We start from the raw sequence: 18355 nt of genomic DNA, 5'->3' as shown, positions 1-18355 counted from the left end.
TTTCTAGAGAAGCCCTTCTCCATGAGCTAAGTGGGTTGTAGAGAGGTGCAAGTCAGTCTCTTTTCTCAGGTAACAAGTGACAGGATGAGAGGAAACGGCCTCAAGTTGTGGCAGGGGAGGTTTGGGTTGGGCATTAACAAAAATTTCTTCACCAAGAGGGTTGTGCAGCCCAGGGCAGTGGTGAAATCACCATCTCTGGAGGGATTTAAAAGCTGTGTGGCTGTGGCACATGGGGACATGGGTCAGTGGTGGGCTTGGCAGTGCTGGGGAATGGTTGGACTCCATGATGTCAGAGCTCTTCTCCAACCTAAAGCATTCTGTGACTCCTTCTCTCTATGTGGAGGGAACACGCAGCCTCTACAGCACAATAAACTTTTGAACTTTTCCTATATATTCTCCAGACACTCTCGCAGATCCTTCCCCAGTTAATTTAATGCTGCTGAAAGGCTGCAGATTGATAGCTCAGGAGACCAAAGCCTGTTGTTACAAGCAGGTAATTATTCAGTAGGACAAATGCTTCCTCCCATTGCCCTGTCACGGTGACTCCAGCCCGGGAGCAGCCAGACCAGGGCTGGGATGGGGGCACTGCCTCTGCTGCAGCTCCAAAATCAGTCTCTTTGCCCAGTTCAGTGCCAGTCACAGACCTAGCATGGATTTTAGGCTGTAGCTATCTCTCCACTAGAAAATGGAGGGAGGGTGCCAACGCTTACGGATCTCTCTATTACCAAGCTGGCTCCGTTACAAGTGGCACACAGCGATTTCAGTGAGCAGCCTTCCAGCCTCAAGCCAGGGCACAAGGGTTTGAGGAAATGTGCTAACAATATCACCCAGTGTGACAAGGGAACTGTACTTTTAATCAGCTCTGCTCCTTGAGGTGATCGCTCTCTCTTGCTCTGCTCCTCCTCGCACAGCACAGAGTAGGGGAAAGCACTTCACTGGCTGTGAGGGGTTTTATTTCCTTATCAAGACTGATGTTTTTTATCATTGCTGTTCTTCTGGTTTGTCTCACTTTCATCAAACTGCTGGGCCTATTAAATGAACAGAGGATCACTCCATGTATTTCAGCTGGGATTAAAACCCCTGCTCTGATATCCTGCTTTTTGCTGTTACAATCTCTTTTCTCCACTTGGCCACATCAGCCTGTAGAGGCTGACACTCAGTCAACAGCTCCTGCTTTCCTCTGCCTAGGAGTGCAAAATCCTCTGGTACCTTGTGTAGTCCTTGCAATGTGAATCTGTACAAATCAGTGCAGTGGGAACAGAGATGACAATTGGAATTGATCAGTTAATAACTGCTGAGATAAATGTCTGTCCTTAAGGTGAGGTTCTGCTCCCGGTCATTCATTATTGCCTGAAACCTCCTGGCTTTGCTGGGGCAGGCATTGCCCAGGGTGGGACACAAGGAGCTGGATACTCCTTTGCATATTTATGGCAATCTTCTACTATATGAACTGGCAACTTTGCTGTCAGTCCTATTCTGTCACTGTCTCTATTAAATGCTCACATAACCCAGGGTTGTATAACTGGCTGAGAGGACACCCTCGTGGATGTCAGGAAATCTGTATTCTATTTCCTGTATCATGTTGGGTAATGGATTCTCCATGGGTTTGGATTTCCATATGTAAATCTGGCATACTAATTCCTGACCTGTTCCTGGAATTTATGGAGCTTAATGGATGAGAAGTTATACCTAATTAAGGAGAAGTGATTGGTATGGAAGGGGATGAGGGGCTGGCTCTGATTTGTGCCCCGGTGTTCAGACATGATCTTTACCCAGCTATTTCTGCTAAAACATCAATGTTCCAGCAGGGCTGGTAACATCCCCATCTTTGCAAGTCACTGCACTGTGCTGTGGCAGATAATTCTGACAGCCAGCTCCTGCAGGAAATAGCAGCAATCAGAAATCCGACCACCTTCCAGTGAAAGTACAAGATGTACTCCTGAACTTGCCTCCTCAGTCATCAAGGCTCAGAAGCATGTACCTCAGGAACAGAAACAAACCCTTTCCAAATAAAACACCAGGCTGCTTCCACAGGGGAGGACAGGAGAAAGAAAGCATCTGAAGGATGTTACTCATCTCCTTTAATACACTGCTCTGAAGTGCATCAATGCACGGTGTGAGGGTGGCACAAGAAATGACACAGCCTCACGAGTCATGCAGGGCTTGGGGCAAATGCTAGTGGCCAGCTATGCTCCATTTCTTTGGAGAAATGGAGCCAATAAACATTTACTGCCCTGCAAAGAGTGCAACTCTTGTTTCTTAGGAGCAAAGCTGCCACTGAACGTGCACCAGCTGGTAGGAAAAGCTTTGCAGTTCAATAGCACCTTCTATCTGCAAGACTCTGCTAAAATAATAATAATTGCTCTGCTCTCTCTAGGGGAACATAATAATGAAATGGAAAACAGATGATTTTTTTGCCTGTAGGACAAGAAAATAATTGATTTAGGACTATAATTTTTAGTAGTAGGACTGTGGAAGTCCCAAAAACTCCCTAGGAGCTGGGAGAATATTCCAATGGAAAGATGACTCAGTGCTGCTCATTCTTACTCTACTTATTCTTGTTCACCAAACATTGTGTGCTGGCCACAGTTACCAAGCAGATATGAGGATATGGGGCTGTGGGAATCTTTGGTCTGAAGTGACATGACAAATCTTATATCTTTATGGTGTAACTCATGTTGGCTTCATTAGGAAACCCACGTGTTGGAAGTGGGATAAGCAGTGGCCTTGTCATGTCAATGTCCACTGACAAACACAGGAACCATGTACAAAGGATGGCTGGTGGCATTTTCAGGAGGCCTCTCTCCTCTGCAAGGAGGATTTCAGTGTACCAGGTGAAAGCACTCAGAAGGGTAAATCTATCCTTATGATCAGGGCCAGCCACTCCTGCTCTTTTATTTCAACTATTTGGATGTTCTTTCCTCCAGCTCTACTGAGTTGATAAATATTTGTAGTGGTTCAGATGTTGGAGTGGAATAAGATGATCTTACTTTAGAAGTGTTAAATGTATTTCCTCACAAAACAATTGTCACTCTGTGACGTCGACACGTGACCTTTTGATGGCTGCAATAACAATCTGGAAGGGCTGGGAGGGGAGGTTGGAATGAGATGACTTTTAGGGACCCTTCCAATCCAAACCATCCTTGTGATGATTCTCTGTACATATTCATTGAAAACTTGGGCTGAAGTCCCACACCTCTACCTCAGCATCCACTTTAGGTGACCCTAAGGAACCACAAACTATTATTTCCACAGATGTACCACAACTGGAAGATTATTTGATCAAACCTAACGAGGGTTTTAATTAATTCAGCAAATGCTGAATCCACTAACAACTGTTGCTTAGAAAGTAAATTCCTTGGGGCAGGGATAGATGGGATCTCTATGTTTAGTGTTACACAAAACATATTGACCTCATCAATAGCAAACAGGGATCTAGAATGTCAGTTATTGAACACAGATAGAATTCAGCAATTTCTTTTTATCAGAGGATGAAACCCCGACTGTACCAGCTGATTTCAACAGAACCACTTGCCTGCTCAAATCAAATCAAATCAAATCAAATCAAATATTTTGGAAATAAATTCTGAAACAATTAAAAGCAAGGCCTCAGAATTGAGGTGCAGCTGAGTGATCCCACTCACGTCATCTGGAGAGGGGAAATTTTGAGTTGTGAGACAATGTAATGGTTTACAAGGTGGAGCTCTCATGGGATGGCAGGGCAGAAATCCAATTCTATTGGAGTAGGAAAAAGCCAGGGAGGATTTGGGTGTATCAAAATGTTCTGTAAATTCAAGATATTATTAACATTGCTTTGTGTTAATTTTACCCCAGGAATCACAGAATCATAAAATGCCTGGGTTGGAAGGTGATTAAAAATAATCTCATTCCACTCCCTGCCCTGGACAGGGACACATTCCACTAGACCAGGTTGCTCCAAGCCCTGTCCAACCTGGCCTTGGACACTTCCAGGGATAAGACATCCACAACAAACAGCTACAAACTGAATAGAAAGTTAAATGCAAATGGGAGCAATTCCTGATGTATGCTTAAAATATGGAGCTAGTCTCCCATTGTTTCTTCCTTTTACTTTTATTAATCCTGAAAATTAATTACTGCAAATGATTTGGTTAGTCAGAATAGAGGAATCAGATGATAACTATATTTTTTTAAACAAGTTATTGAAACCATTATACAAAAGTTCACGGTAATTAGCCCCCTACTAACAGTTAAATAGAAATTAGAGGAAGCCTGTTTTGGTTCTTTTTCTTTTATCAGAATGATCTAATTCTCAGATTTTTATCACACTGGACTGGTGAGCCATATGTATAATGCTCTCAAATAATAAAACACCACAAAATATTTGGGGAGCAGAGACAGAAGGGGGATTTAACATTTCCCCAGTTTGAGAAGAAAGTCCAATTCTCGTTACCAATTGCAAGGCAGGCTGGTTGGTTCCTCCTGCCCTTTCCAGGAAAACCATCCCCTGCCCACCAGAGCCAGCTCAGGAGATGTGGCCACGTTGTCAGCACTGCTGCAGCCATCAGGGATGGCTCATCTGCCCAGTCCCAACATGCAGGCACTCCCTCCTCCCACACAAAGAATTACATGACTTATGTTTCTTTAAAATGTTAGTGGGAAATGATGCTGAGGTCTGGGAGCACTGACAACAGGATTGCTGTCGTACAAAGCTGGCTGTTTCCTATGCTCCCAGCAGTTCTCACAGCAGCAGAGGAAAACCACAAGTTTCTTTTCAAATCAAGCAGTCTGTTACTGTTTTACACATCTGGTTTGAAGATTGATTGACACTCAGAGAGAGATGCTGTAAAGTCTTCTGGGTGAATGGGAGAAGTGGTTTGCAAGACAGAGGAGGGTTTTGCACAGATTAAATCCTGGTAATGCACCAGCTCTGTAGGAAGTGTCTGAGGAGTATGGGAGGAAGGTGCCAGGGAACTCTTGCTCTCCCATACCGAGGGTCAACCAACTGCATCCAGATGTTCTGGCACAGCTATGCAGCCCTTTCATCTGCCAGCCCTCCCTTCTCACCCTCCTTGCCCTTCAGACTGAGCAAAGTGCTCAGTCAGTGCAGATTCACCCAAAGCACCTTTCCCTCTCCTGAAAGCCCCATGAGCACCAGAACCCAGTGTTGGGTCCCTGGAGGTGACTCCAGCTGGGAGAGCCAGCCTGGGGTAACACAGTCCACTTGAACTCAGGGAAACTAAAATAAACTGAAAATGAAGTGACAAATTCCTGGTAGCATAATATTTTTTAACACCACTCCTGTTGGCAGGTTGGAGAGGGAATAGCATCTTCCAGGAGCTCTGCTTTATGGAGAACACCTGCATTATCCTGGAGGAGAGCTCCTGACAGGGCTGCAGTGCTAGTGCTCTGCGCAGGAAATAGCTTAATCCTGTCATAATCTCCCTGCAATTTTCCTCTGTATTTTGATGTATATTGTTCCAAAGATACAATTTTATTCGAAATAGAGTTTATTTCGGACTCTGAAGTGTCAAATTTAATTTCAAGAGTTTTTAGTGTAGGACAAAATCTTTTTTTTTTCCTTTAGTGAGGGATTAGAATTGTAGTAAATAACCAGCACTGAGTTTCTGCTCTGCAAATGTAACTGTTTCCAAGGCAGATATAGACCAAGAATTGACATTTATTCCCTTACTGTTACCTACACTTTAGATTTTTTCAAACGTTTTTATTCACTATCGCCTTTGGACCAGCAACATCAAAACATTATGTTTGGAAAGATCATTCCTGTGGGGACTCTGCACTGCAGGAGTGCAGCTTTTCAGACTGCCTGGATCAGTTTTGGATGGAAATCTCTGCACTGTCGCTTCAGAGAACTCAGTCCAGCAGGTGGTTTATGATGCAGAGAAAGATGTAGTGGAAAAAAAGGAATGTTGGATTTTGTTAGTAGAAACAAAGTTTAGTGTGGATCCATGCCAAGGAAGATGAGGTTTACAAGTCCAGTACTCCTGGTGCACATGAGACATTATATCAGTGGTGAGAAATTTATTGCAATCATCTTCCTATTTCCATTTCTGCCTCCTTTTTGGTGACATAATAATGTAAAGAGGAAAGGTCACACCTTGATGCCAAGATGATTCATAACTTTAATACCAGAAGGAACAATTGACCTAAACAATCGTTGGCTAAAGTGTATTTCCAGCAGTGCTTTTAGTCTTGATCTGAAGCCAAACAAATAGAGAAATATCCACCACAAGGATATTGTGAGGTGTTCAGAACCACTTGCCTGAGGAAGGAGGTTGATATCCAGTGGAGAATCTCTGAGAAGCCAAGACAGAGCTGACCAAGCCCTGCACGGAATTATCTTTCAGTGGAGATGGCCCCATGGCAGGGGTTTCTCTGCAGAGTGGCTCTTGTTGTACTCACTAAAACTCGCCTGGAAGTAAAGCTATGATGGTTTTCCCAATGTATGGTATTGACAAAGCCATGGATACACAAAAGGGATGAAACCAAGGTCCAGGACAGCACAATGGCATTTGCTGCTTCGGGAAGCTGCTGCTGTGCAGCCCCTGGGGGAGTGAGGTGAAACATTGCTTTGCTTGCACTGTTTGGCTGTTGACAAAGGCAGGCGTGAGATGGCAACGAGAGAGCAGAAACAATGTGGGGAGGGAGAAATCTGGGCCACCATTTCTGTGTCTGAACTGCAGACTGGGCTCTGGGAAGAGACCTGAGAGTAGGAAAGTGCAACAGATAGAGCCCCACCAATGGCGGGCCAGTGCAGCCCTGACTGCGGTGAGTTGGAAGCATTTGGACTCCATAGGAAGTTCTACCTACAGCAGGTTAATATTATCCAGAGGACACTGAGCCAAGCTGTCAGAGAAACTACTGCTTTAAAAAACCAGGAACTGTGTCACAGCACGACAAACATATGCACAGATTGATTTTGGCTACAAACCAAGAAATCCGTACAACCAAAGAGCCCAGCTTTTAGTTGTAAGCACGAGGACACAATTAGGATACGACCTGCTCCTGCATCACTCAGGCCAGCAAGGAAAAGCCAATGGCTCTTGAAATACTTCTGCTGGAAGAAAATTTTGGTACCAAGTACAACAAGGAAAATGTAAAAGAGAAAATAGAAGCAAATGGAGATGTGAGGTGTATGCTTGGGTGGGAATAAACCAGAGTGAGAAATCCAAAAGAAAGACAGGAATCTTGACATGGGTGATTAACAAAAGGATAGACCAAGGTTCTATTGTGTTGTTTTTATTGTGTCCAGAAGATCCCATGTGAAGGGGCAGATTGTCTCACACTCCTGTGTTACCACTTAAATCCAATTACATCTGGTAGAAATAAAAGCTGACAGACACAGCAGGTGTTATCAAAGAGGTTTTTTGGAAGCAGCCATCCATCCACAGAGCATTACCAGGACCCAAATGGGCACCTTTGGCAACCTCAGAAAAGAATCTGGCTATTGAATTGGAAGTGTTTTCCTAGCCCAGAACACAGAGGGTTGTTGAGGGCAACAGAGTATGGAGCCAGGTATTACTGAGCTGCTGCTCACGGCTCCTTGAGTGACCACCTACAGCACATGAGACCATTTCACATCTTTCCCAAAAGTGCCTCTCAAGTTTGCTTTCACTCCCCAAAACCCCAAGCCAGTTTCTCTCTTCATTTTCTTCTCACACAGGAGCTAAATAAAATCCCGTGCAAGTTTTGAAAAGAGGTAATAAAGATAACATCCTGTGTTTAGATTAGAGAGGAAAAAGGGATGGAAGGGATGCATAATCAACCTCGAGGACATAAACTGCCAAAACAGCCTGGGAACTGGGATGAAAATGTAGTTGGCGTAGAGTTTGCTGTTAATTGACACTTGAGGAGGTCCTTGAGCATTGTCTGGAATTTGGAAGTGAGCTCTACCCGAAGTGAAATACTGGGTATTCAACACAGTTTGGTGGGGCAGTGTGTCTGCATGGTTTGTGTGCAGTGACACATCACCATGTCACCAGTCCCAACTTCACTGGCGTGCTCCTCTTTCGTGTAAAGATTTTCAAATGGTGCCTGGTAACTTCATGTAGATGATCCCAGCACTAATTTACACAAAGCTCCCAAGCTCTGCATTCATGACCTCAAGATATGGCGGTCACATTACAAACATAAAAGATTTCAAATTATATTATCTTGATTTGCATCAATGCCCACTTGCAGTTCTCCTAACTTTGTCTTTTTTGGTGTTTCCTTTTGTTTCCCTGTCCCACAGACTGCAGAGCACCCATTGCACAGTGCCCACTTCATGGATGGGGAAATGCCACACAGAGAAATTCCTAATTTAGCCCCAGTCCTATGGGAATCCTGCAGAGCTGAAAGGAAGTGAAGCCTCTAAAGTCAAGTCCTGACTACCAAACTGGCCTCTTTTCCCCCCAGGAAGTTATTAAGCCCCCGCGAAATCTTGAACCTCTATCACAATGGCATTTGCAAAAGAGGATTTTAATGTTTAAACAGTGCTTGAGTTAAAAATATATTGAACATTCCATTTACATTTCAGACAAAGTATATTGAATTTACCATGAAAATATTCCTATAGAGGCAAGATAAAATAAATGAAAAGACAGCTCTCCTTGTATTTCAAATTTTTTTCTGCAGAACTAATACAGGATTAAAGAGGAAAACCTGGTAGCTGCAGGAACAAGTTTGAGCAATCACTTGTCACTTGCAGTTAGCACAAAAATGTATTATAACAAGGTATTACTTGTAGAATTTCCACTATAAATCTTTTATTCATTCCAAGGAATCCCAGGCCAGGCATTTGCCATACTGCATTGTCAAAAATAATGCCCAGCATAAATGGTGTGCGAGAGACCATGAACATCAGAGATAACAAGAGTACTAACACCTTATGGGCCTTAAAAACCCAGTAGTGGTATTTCTGGTCTCTCATTAAAACTGAAATAAAAATATTGTTTAAGAATGACTTTTATGCTTAACTATTAAATGCAGCATTGATTCTTTGCTTATGGTTTTCCCTACTTTTCTTCTTATAAATTGCTGAGTGAATGTAAACAAGAAAGTAAATTTTTATGGCCCCATTCTGTTGCTGGGCAGGAGAATAACTGAGAGCTGAAGCAACCTGGCAACCTAAATGAGCATTAGGAGCTAAAGAACACCTGTAAAACACCACCCAGCACTAAGAGAAGGAAGAACAAAACTGGTTGAGAGGGAGGCACAGTGCAAAACAGAGTGCTTCCATGGAGGTCAGGAAATTTTGGGCAATTTTTGTGGGTGAAAGAGATGCAGACTCTGACTGGTATCCTGATAACTCCATCTGCATTTAGCAAACCTGCTGAGCTTCTTTCTTGTGTTGGTCCCACCAAGAGCTGTGGTTTCCCTCACAAGTTAAAAAATTATAACTTCACCAGTTCCTAAAACTGGTTTGTAGTTCAGATTTTGCAGGTGAGAAATTTCACCCTCAGAGCTACTTCCCTCTGCACCAAGGAACTGCTGCTCGTGGCAGGACTGCAGCCCTGGCTGAGCGAGACATGGACTCTGGGCTGGTTTGGAGAGTGTGGAGTCACACTTAGGATGGACTTTGAGATGCCCAGTGCAGAGCTGGGGCTGTGCCAGAGCAGCACTGACCTCGACTCTCAGCATTCATCCTGCCTGAACACCCACACCTTCACTAACGTGTTGCACCCCTTGGCTTTTTCTGAACTCACCCAGGAAACACAATTTGGCAGCTGCTACTCGCTACTGAGGACACTTTGCTGAGTCTTTCCTTTTTCAGATTTCCACATTCAAGCGCTGATTATTTTTTTGTAACAGTTTCTTCTGCTTTAGTTCTCTCCCTGCAACATCTTTCTAGTGTGTTTGTCCTGCTGAACTCCTCCCTTCACTTTTCCCATTCGTAAAAGCCATTGTCAAATTCCCATTGGTTCCCATCTCTTAGCTGCATCTCCTTCCAGATTCAGCTGATTTGGGAGTGTGGGGGCAGAGGGTGTGGGATAACAGTGGGAAATGTGAGCTGGTGTAGCTGTGTCAGTAGGGTGACTGCAGGGCGATCAAGAGAGCCCCTAAGAAAGGAAAGTTTATAAAGAGACTTCTGCCAAAACTCCTGGCACATTTCTATCTCAAACAGGTAAGCAAGCTGCGAGTTCATCTCTTTCTTGGAGATGTTCCCCTTTCTTTCCTCCCTGATTCAATCTTTTCAGCAATTCTTTATTTTCTTCTAATTCATCCCTCAGCTTTTTTTCCTTTCCATTTCCCTTTCCTGTGATTTCCAGAGGCCATGAGGGTAAGAAACATCTCTTGTCCCAGCTCACTTACCACAAATAGAAGAAAAAAAAATAGATGTGTTTCCCAGATTCTCTAACACATCCTTGCTTTCATAGCAGAAGCACAGGGCGTGTTTCCTTCAGCTGTAGAGAATGGAGAGCAAAGCAGGGCAGGGGATACACCAAATGGAAGGTGACCTCTTGTGTTTTGGTCTCTGCTCTAGAAGTTGTAGACTGAACCAGACTCTCTGATAGCATCAAGCCTCAAGGAGATCTAAGGTAGGATAGCCAAGGATGACAACATGCCCTTAATTCTCATCAGACCTGGAAGGTGGCATCCAAATTTCCTCAGCATGAAATTTGGAACTGCTGCAATAACTCATGCAAGTTCAAATGCCTGAGAGCCACACAACATCACCATATGTCCTATGTGTAACAAAAAAAAAAAAAAAAAAAAAAAAAAAAAAAAAAAAAAAAAAAGTGCAAATGCTTGAAAGAATATTTCCAATTAGGAGGGCTTTTATACCCCACTTAGAAAGGGTCCTGCTGTGTTTCCAAGAGTTACTGTCTCAGCTACAGAGCTCCCATGAAAGGGAAAATTATAACCATAAAGGGAAAATTATAACTGATCAAATTTTAAAGAAACTTCTAAAAATAGCTTGTCTAAAGCCCTTAATGTCACAATGATAAAGTCTAAGATCTCAGGTCCTCCAAGAGCTTAGAGCAAGATTCATCCCATTAGGAAGTTTGGGCTTTTCCATTAATTTCTCCCCGGGATACAGACATTGCTTTTGACTACATAGGCTTGAAAGGTAAAGAGCTGAAGCATCTTTCCAGTCCCAACTGGAATATCCCTAAACTCCCATCCAGCAGTGCCTGGGAAACGAGATTTAGCAGTAAGCAGAAATTTGTCTTCCACAAGATGTGGGTGCATCCTTCCTTCCAGCTCCAGAAAACCAGGAATTCGGAGCAGTGGGTGGGCTGGAGAGAGCCCTGGCAATGATGGATTTCCAGACAACACAGAAGATTTGGTTAGAAATGCAAGATAATTACAGTTTATTATCTGGCACTTCAGTTATCGCAGCAGCACTAAACCATCCATTGAGGGGCTGTTTGGGATGGAAGATGGACTCTAAAGTTAAGCAGACATTACTAATTACCACTTTCTTTGCCATTAATATAATAAACTGCTGGTGACAGTGACCAGCTCTTTCGGAGTTAAGTCCTACAGCTTTCACTAAAAGATTAAAAAACCCCAACCTCTTGGTAGCCAGTGCAAGTTTTGCTTGGGCACCGTTTCTTCCAGTTACAAGGTATTTATCAGCAGCAGCAACACAATTTGTATTATACAGCCTGAGCTCACTGCTAAAATTTATACCAATCAGCAGAGTCATTAAGTCCTACATTTGCCTTCCCCTAATCCACCGTTAGATTAAATGGTTCAATTAATAATAAATATTAGCAGTTTATTAGATGAATAGTTACACCACTACATTAGTGTATGTGGTTGCAGAGAGACAGAAATGAAGCACCAGTTTCCCACTAAATCATTTTTAGCCAGGCACTGTACCATATGTTGTTCTGCTGCACTCCTCTCTTCTTTACAAAAAACAAAGCCAAAACCTTCGGCTTCACCTGCCACTTCTCGTTATTCAGCCACGGCCCAAGGATCTCGATGGAAATGAGGAACCAGGCTGTGCTCTGAGCAAAGCCATTGAACTCAGCAGGCTGCAGGAGGGGAGCCAGCACAGGCTTTGACCCATTTATTTGAGAAAATTACCCCTGGACAACGAGCTAATCCTCCCCAATAAGCCTGGCTATAGGCAGGAGGAAGCACCAGATTAGTGAATTTGGTTTGCTGAAGGGACTGATCCTTAGCAGCTGGAGAGGCTGTGCTATCCCAGGCTGAAAATCCTGGTGTGATAACCTGCCAAATTGTTGCATCTGTACACGATCTGTTTCCATCTACAAAATGGATTGCAAAATTTTCTAATTTTATAAGGCAGAGGAAGGATCAGCTAAGGGGGAAAGTTGGTTATATAGTCCAGGAAACTCCTGTTGATATTCATTTGCTTTTTGTCAAATATCCATGGTTATAAATACAGGGATCAGTTTTCAAGCACGTGGTCTAACCGGTGGGAGAGTGGGGAGATGACAGTCAGGATGCTGGCCTCTGTTCCCAGCCTCATCCCTGGCTGGACACTTGATTTCTTCAGCTCACCCAGCCATGACTAATGAAGCATCTTCTCATCGCTGTAAATTAATCCTTTCCAGATCTGACCTTTCCTTATAATGCTCTCCTTCTTTTGCCTCCTCCCTGGGTTAATCCTGTGCTGCTTTGGGCCTCAGTTTCCCTCATCCATAAAAATAGGATAAGAATACATTTAAGAAAGTGTCTTTGGATGCAAAACAGTGTCAGGGATGATTAAAGATATAACCAGGGAGTCACAAATACATTGGATCACATTTAGCTCAGGGGTATTTGTGGAGGGGTCAAAAATGTGTTTTCATGCTCTTCCCTGCTTGCAGTTGATGGAAAACAGCAAATCTGCAAGAAAATCAAGGAGGTCTGCAAAACTGCCTGAAAACCTCGCTCAGATCAAGCAGCTCTACTTGAACTGGCATTTCCCATAGGAAAGAAGAGTTTCCATCCTCTCCTGAAGTTTGAAACATGATTGATTTGCATGAAGGGAGTGTGGCAGAAGGCCTCACCATCTTGGCATGACACTGGTTGAAAAGATCAGTGAGCTTTGCCTGCTCTTCTGAGTTCAAAGAGACAGTAAAAAGGATTTAACTTGGGAAATGTGCACGATGGGTATATCCCTAACTCCCATGGATGAGAATAGCTGGGGTTGCACAACTACAGTCCCACGCACAGAGATGGGATAATTACAGTTGTACAGTAGCGGAGGCATTGCCAATATCCCATAATTAATTTACTGACAGAGTATTTCCGCCTCCTTTCCCCCCATTAAGTGTAGAGAAAATAAATGTTCTTAGGAGTTGGCAGTTTCTCTTTAGTTTGCATATTCCTCCTAAATATGAACATTATGTTGTTTACTCATCTGTTAATGACAGCTGATTATCAAACCATAAATATACATGTATCTAATGGTTTGTGAACATTAAACATTGGGATGCAATAAACGTGGCTGCATGCAGGAACCCAGCACCCAACAATTCCCATTTGGCAGTTCAGCCTCTGTCACGGTGTCTCAGTCTGGGCATTGTCACTTCCCATGGATAAGGAGAGGAGAACTGAATTTCCCAGCTCCTGTTCAGATATTTGTTTGTCACCCCACGCAAACAGATTGGGGTTTATTTAGCTTTAGTCCTGGCTCTTCTGCTCCCTCTGCACTGAGGAGCTCCCACTTCGTAGGTTTTTCTCCTCTTTCTAATGCTAATTCCATCCTTTTCCCTTACCCTTTGAAGCCAAAGCCCATGAACTATCTCCTTTTTACTTTCCATCCACCCTTTTTCTGAAATCTTGCTGAAATTCTACTGCTGAAGTTGTGTCCCCCTGTTATTCTGATCACATGAACTGCTTCCTTGAAGTCCTTCTGGACCTGTGATGTTCCAGAGGTAACTTAGTTTTCTTTTGTGCCACCTCTCTTCCAGCTCCAGATTTACTCTTCTTTTCTAGTAGTCCTCCAATAATTCCTCTTTCTCCAAGTGCCACAACTCTCTCCCCACTCTCTGCTAGCAAAGCTCTCTGAAAAACTCGAGCTGAGCCAGAAACAAGTTTTGGTTCTGAATTCTTGAAAAAGGTTAAGGGAACTGCACGGAGCTCTGATGTTTTTGAGCTTTGAGAAAAACCCAAAGAAATAGGCAACTCATCCCTTGGAGGCAACCTGCAAAATACTGAGCATTCCCCTTTGGTATCAACTGCCCTCAGCTTCGGCAGCCTCTGTTTGAGGTAGGAATAACCCAGAGAAGCTGGGGCTGCCCCTGGATCCCTGGAAGTGCCCAAGGCCAGGTTGGACAGGGCTTGGAGCACCCTGGAATAGTGGAAGGTGTCCCTGCCCATGGCAGGGGGTGGCACTGGATGGAATTTAAGGTCCCTTCCGACCCAAACTATTCTATAATTCTGTGACTGATAGCATCTTCTCATTTCAAAGCCTCTGGGAACAGCAGCATTTCTTGTCCTGTGCATTTAAGGATACAGGATAAAACTGACAGGTCAATGCTCTGGCCTGTTAATGCATCTGAATGGTCTTTTTAATTTTTGCAAATGTTAGGTCTTGGAGTTTAAATTCAAAATTCAAAGGAGAATTTTGCATCGCAGCAGTGTGTTCCCAACTGCACTGACCATTATGCCATCGCTTTGGATAGAATCAGAATAGACTGGTCCACTATTTTTGGACAACTCCTAATGAATATGGTGAGCATTTCTTGTCTCACAAGTAGCTTTTGGAATTCCTCGAGATAGGATGAGGCATATGTGTAATTTTCAAGCCTGCAATTTTTATGCTGTTCCAAGTTACAGAAAACATTTAGCAATTTTGATCAAACAAAAGCACTGCTGTGATATAATTCCAGAACCAATGTATGAAAAATTTCATTTGTCTCTTTAGCAATTATTGATGAAGGGAATAAAGCTGCAGGTGAACACAAAGGGCTGGCTGTTTGCATTCCCGCACTGCCAGCACGCCAGATTGGAGAGCAAGCAAGTCATTTTGCCTGGAACTAAACCAGTGGAGTGCTGACAGATAGGTGTTTGTGCAGTGCAGCTCAGCAATGAAAATAAGCTGTTCCTGCTCACGCTGACCTGAGCTATTTGATTCCTGTATGACACTTTTCTTCTTTGAGGCAATCAGGAGGGTTTATTGGGGTGATGTTAGTTCAATGCTCAGCGATGCTGAGCACCACAGGAGCTCAGGTGCCCTGCAAGATCCGTATTTGTGGGGCTGAATCCTGGGGAGGTGTTGGCCATCCTCTCCCATCTCGTTTTTATTAAGTCAAGAGAATTAAATAACAGTAGCTGGCTGTTTTAAAAGGGCCGTAGAGTTTTATGGATGGTTAATAACAGAGGTGTGTCTAGAGGTTAAGAAGAGCCACAGCTCATGATTCCCCATAATTGCTGCCAGAGTCGGGCAGGAGACTGCCGGGGAGCAGCGGGAACACCAGGAACTGGCACAGGCAGGGGCAGAGCCACGGCATCCCCCGGGGCAGGAGGGGGCTGCACAGCACACCAGCCTAAGAGCAAAGGGCAGGTCGGGTTTGATCTCTGAGGAGTCTGATCCTTACAGCTGCCCAGGGAGGGCAGGGAGTCATCCCCCAAACCCACCGGGATGTGTTCCTGTGTCACCTGCTGTAGGTCATGCTGCTTTGACAGGGGAATTGTGGATGATCTCCAGAGGTGCCTTCCAATCCTAATAGTTCTGTGAGTCCTTGTCTTATCTACCACCCAAAGCTGCAGCTGAGCATGATAGTATAAAGGTCTTTGCTACCCACGCCAGTAGAATCAATGAAGAGTTGCTCCTGTTTTGCTGTGAAATAGCTCCTTTTCGGCTGGTTTATTAACATGAAACAAATGCCCAACAAGTATTGACAAATTCACACTGTTTTGTATTCAGAATTTTCTCCCAGAAACAGACCAGGAAATTTTCTGCTTTTCTCCAGAAATAAGCCAAGACAAATGTTGATATCTTTCAGACATGGAATTTCTACCTTGCATTCAGGTCGGCAGGAGATTACATTTCATTTGGCTTTAGGTAGAGGCCAGTTTGCTAATTAAATGGCAGACCTGCTTTACCAGAGATAAAAATAAAGCAAGCGCTAGTGAGAAAAGGGGAATGGGGACCAAACAAAAGGAAAGGATAGGAAAGGGATGAAGTCAATAACAGATAAATCCCAGTCCCAACACAAGTACTAGAAAGACAATACTCTGTTGTGCACCGAAAAGCTCAGGTTTATTAGCTGTTGATTAAGTCTTGCGAGGAGCAGAAAGATAGTTGAGGAGAATGAAGCAAAATACAAGCAATCGCTTCTATTTTCTTGGCAAATTTGATCTTCTCTATTAGGATTATCAGAGAGCTTATTCCCTGGATGTGGGCAGCGAGGCAGATTTCCAATGGCTTTCAATTGCTTTTCTGGCTGAGGCTGGCTATTCTAATGCAACGTGACGGGTAGCCACAAACATAATCCATAGGACCCAGTGGTGCTCAAATGCAGATGCTACTCACAGAGTCAAAAGAGAGGAGCAATCCTCCAACTTTCCTCAAACTGGGACACTCTCAGAGCCAGATTTTGTGCAACACAGTAGCCCAAAGCTCAGCTCTGCTGCATTCGCAACTTTGGTTATGGGCAGGATATTCAGGCATTTGAAAAACAGACAGTTTCCGAATTGCAAAAGATTACACATTGTTTTTCCTCAGCTGATTTTACTTCCCAGGGTGGGGATTTAGGAATCCCCATATTGGATCAGACTGTTGGTTAATTCAATCTGCTATACCTATTCCAGCTGCAGCTAATAAATGATCCTTCAGAGGAAGAAAACACAGAGAAAACAAACCCACCACAATCCATCTAGTTAATTGAACAGTGCTGCACATGGGGAGAAAAATTCCTTCCTGATGTCCACAGGTGATGAGCGTATGCCCTGAAGCATGAGATACGATTACTCTTATCATTATCTTAGCTTGCATAGCAACAAATGTAATTAGCGGTCATAAAATTATCCTGCTGTTTGGGATTATCTATTTTTTTTAAAGCAACAGAGCCAAGTGTGTCTCTGAGGTAACTTCATTGGAAAAGGATGAATTTGGCCCGTGAAGTCTAAAATGTATCTGTAGATAAAAACATTAGGAAATGCAAAAGGCAAGAATTGAAATTCGTTGGCTGTGGCCTCCTACGGCTGCTGTTTCTCACATACTTGGGCTGTCTCTTTATGCAAACTTCATGTTGGTGAGATAAGAGGAGAAACAAACTGCTGGGACTAGTGACAATAAGCAAGAGAAGAATAAGATTTCAAGCAGAAACTAAGTAAATACCATAAAGCAACATGTTGTGGCAATTGAAAGGCAAGCTCATTCCCACCTCTCACTGCATGTCTGGGGCTCTGAAGAGCAAGAGTCACAAAAAGTGCATGAGCAAGATGGATGTGTGGCCAGAGAAGTGTTGGGACTGCTGGGCTGAGACAAAATATAAACAATTAGACAAATATTAAGCTAAAACATAAATCACCCACTGAGTCCACTCGCAAACGGAGATCCCCCTGCAGAAGTCAGGGTCAGAGGACCTGAGCTCAAGGATCTGGAAGGTCCCTTCCTACCCAAACCATTCTGTTGGTGCTTCTGACGATGACAGTGGCTTCTCAGAGGTCCTAATTTTTATTATCAAGCCTGTAAGAGCTCTGTCCTCGGCTGGGGTTGTTCCTGTGGGTGGGATAAGGAGTTCAGCATTATTAAACTGTGGGTAGGTATCCAGAAGGTGTTTCCCACTGGAAAATAAGCAGAGGAGGCTCCTGGAAGCTGCCACTAAACTTTGGTTTAGGCCATGGCCCTCCTGCTGGAGGCTCTCTGGTGGGGCTCCCACTGCCGATGGCAGGCAGTGCCCACTCTGGGTATCCTGGTTTCCATGTGGGTTCCAACACCTGCCTTGAACAGCCCAGGCTTCACCTGCAGCCCCTGGGAACTCCTTCCCTGCTGCAGCAGGGGTGCCACGGCTGTAATTCTCTCAGCAAACAAACAGCACGTAAAACTTTATAAGCCACTTGGCCTCGCTACTGAAAGTACTGTGAGAATTGATAGAGCATCCAAACGACAGACTGACAGACATAAACCAGGGGAGCACTTTTATGGCTCCTTAGAGGATTCATACTTATTTGTCAAGGTTAATTGCATCTTTGAGGCAAGGCATTTTTGTTGTCATTAAATAACTTTCACTGCTGTGTCCTTCTGCTAAACAAAGATGCCCTCCAAAGATGGAAGGTAATTTATGCTGCGAGTTGCTTGCTCTCATCATGAGCCCCACGGTGTGCCTTTAAAAGCCCCAACTCCCAGCCAAGTGAGTCCAGGAGAACCTCAGCATTTGTTTTAACATTGAAATGACTCAATATCACAGCTAGGGATAAAACCATGGGATGTGGCCTGGGTGAATAGGAAATGGCCTGA

At 43.8% G+C, this 18355-nt stretch overlaps 1 protein-coding gene across 1 annotated transcript in view; it reads right to left on the bottom strand.

Annotated features, from left to right (window-relative positions):
• The window catches only part of CTBP2 (C-terminal binding protein 2), a 287584-nt gene that overhangs the window by 181821 nt on the left and 87408 nt on the right, over positions 1 to 18355 (bottom strand). The window lies entirely within an intron of this gene.

This window comes from Corvus brachyrhynchos, unplaced genomic scaffold (genome assembly GCF_000691975.1).
Source record: "Corvus brachyrhynchos isolate BGI_N302 unplaced genomic scaffold, ASM69197v1 scaffold514, whole genome shotgun sequence".
NCBI classification, from domain to species: Eukaryota; Metazoa; Chordata; class Aves; order Passeriformes; family Corvidae; genus Corvus; species Corvus brachyrhynchos.
This window is presented reverse-complemented; position numbering and strand designations above follow the sequence as displayed.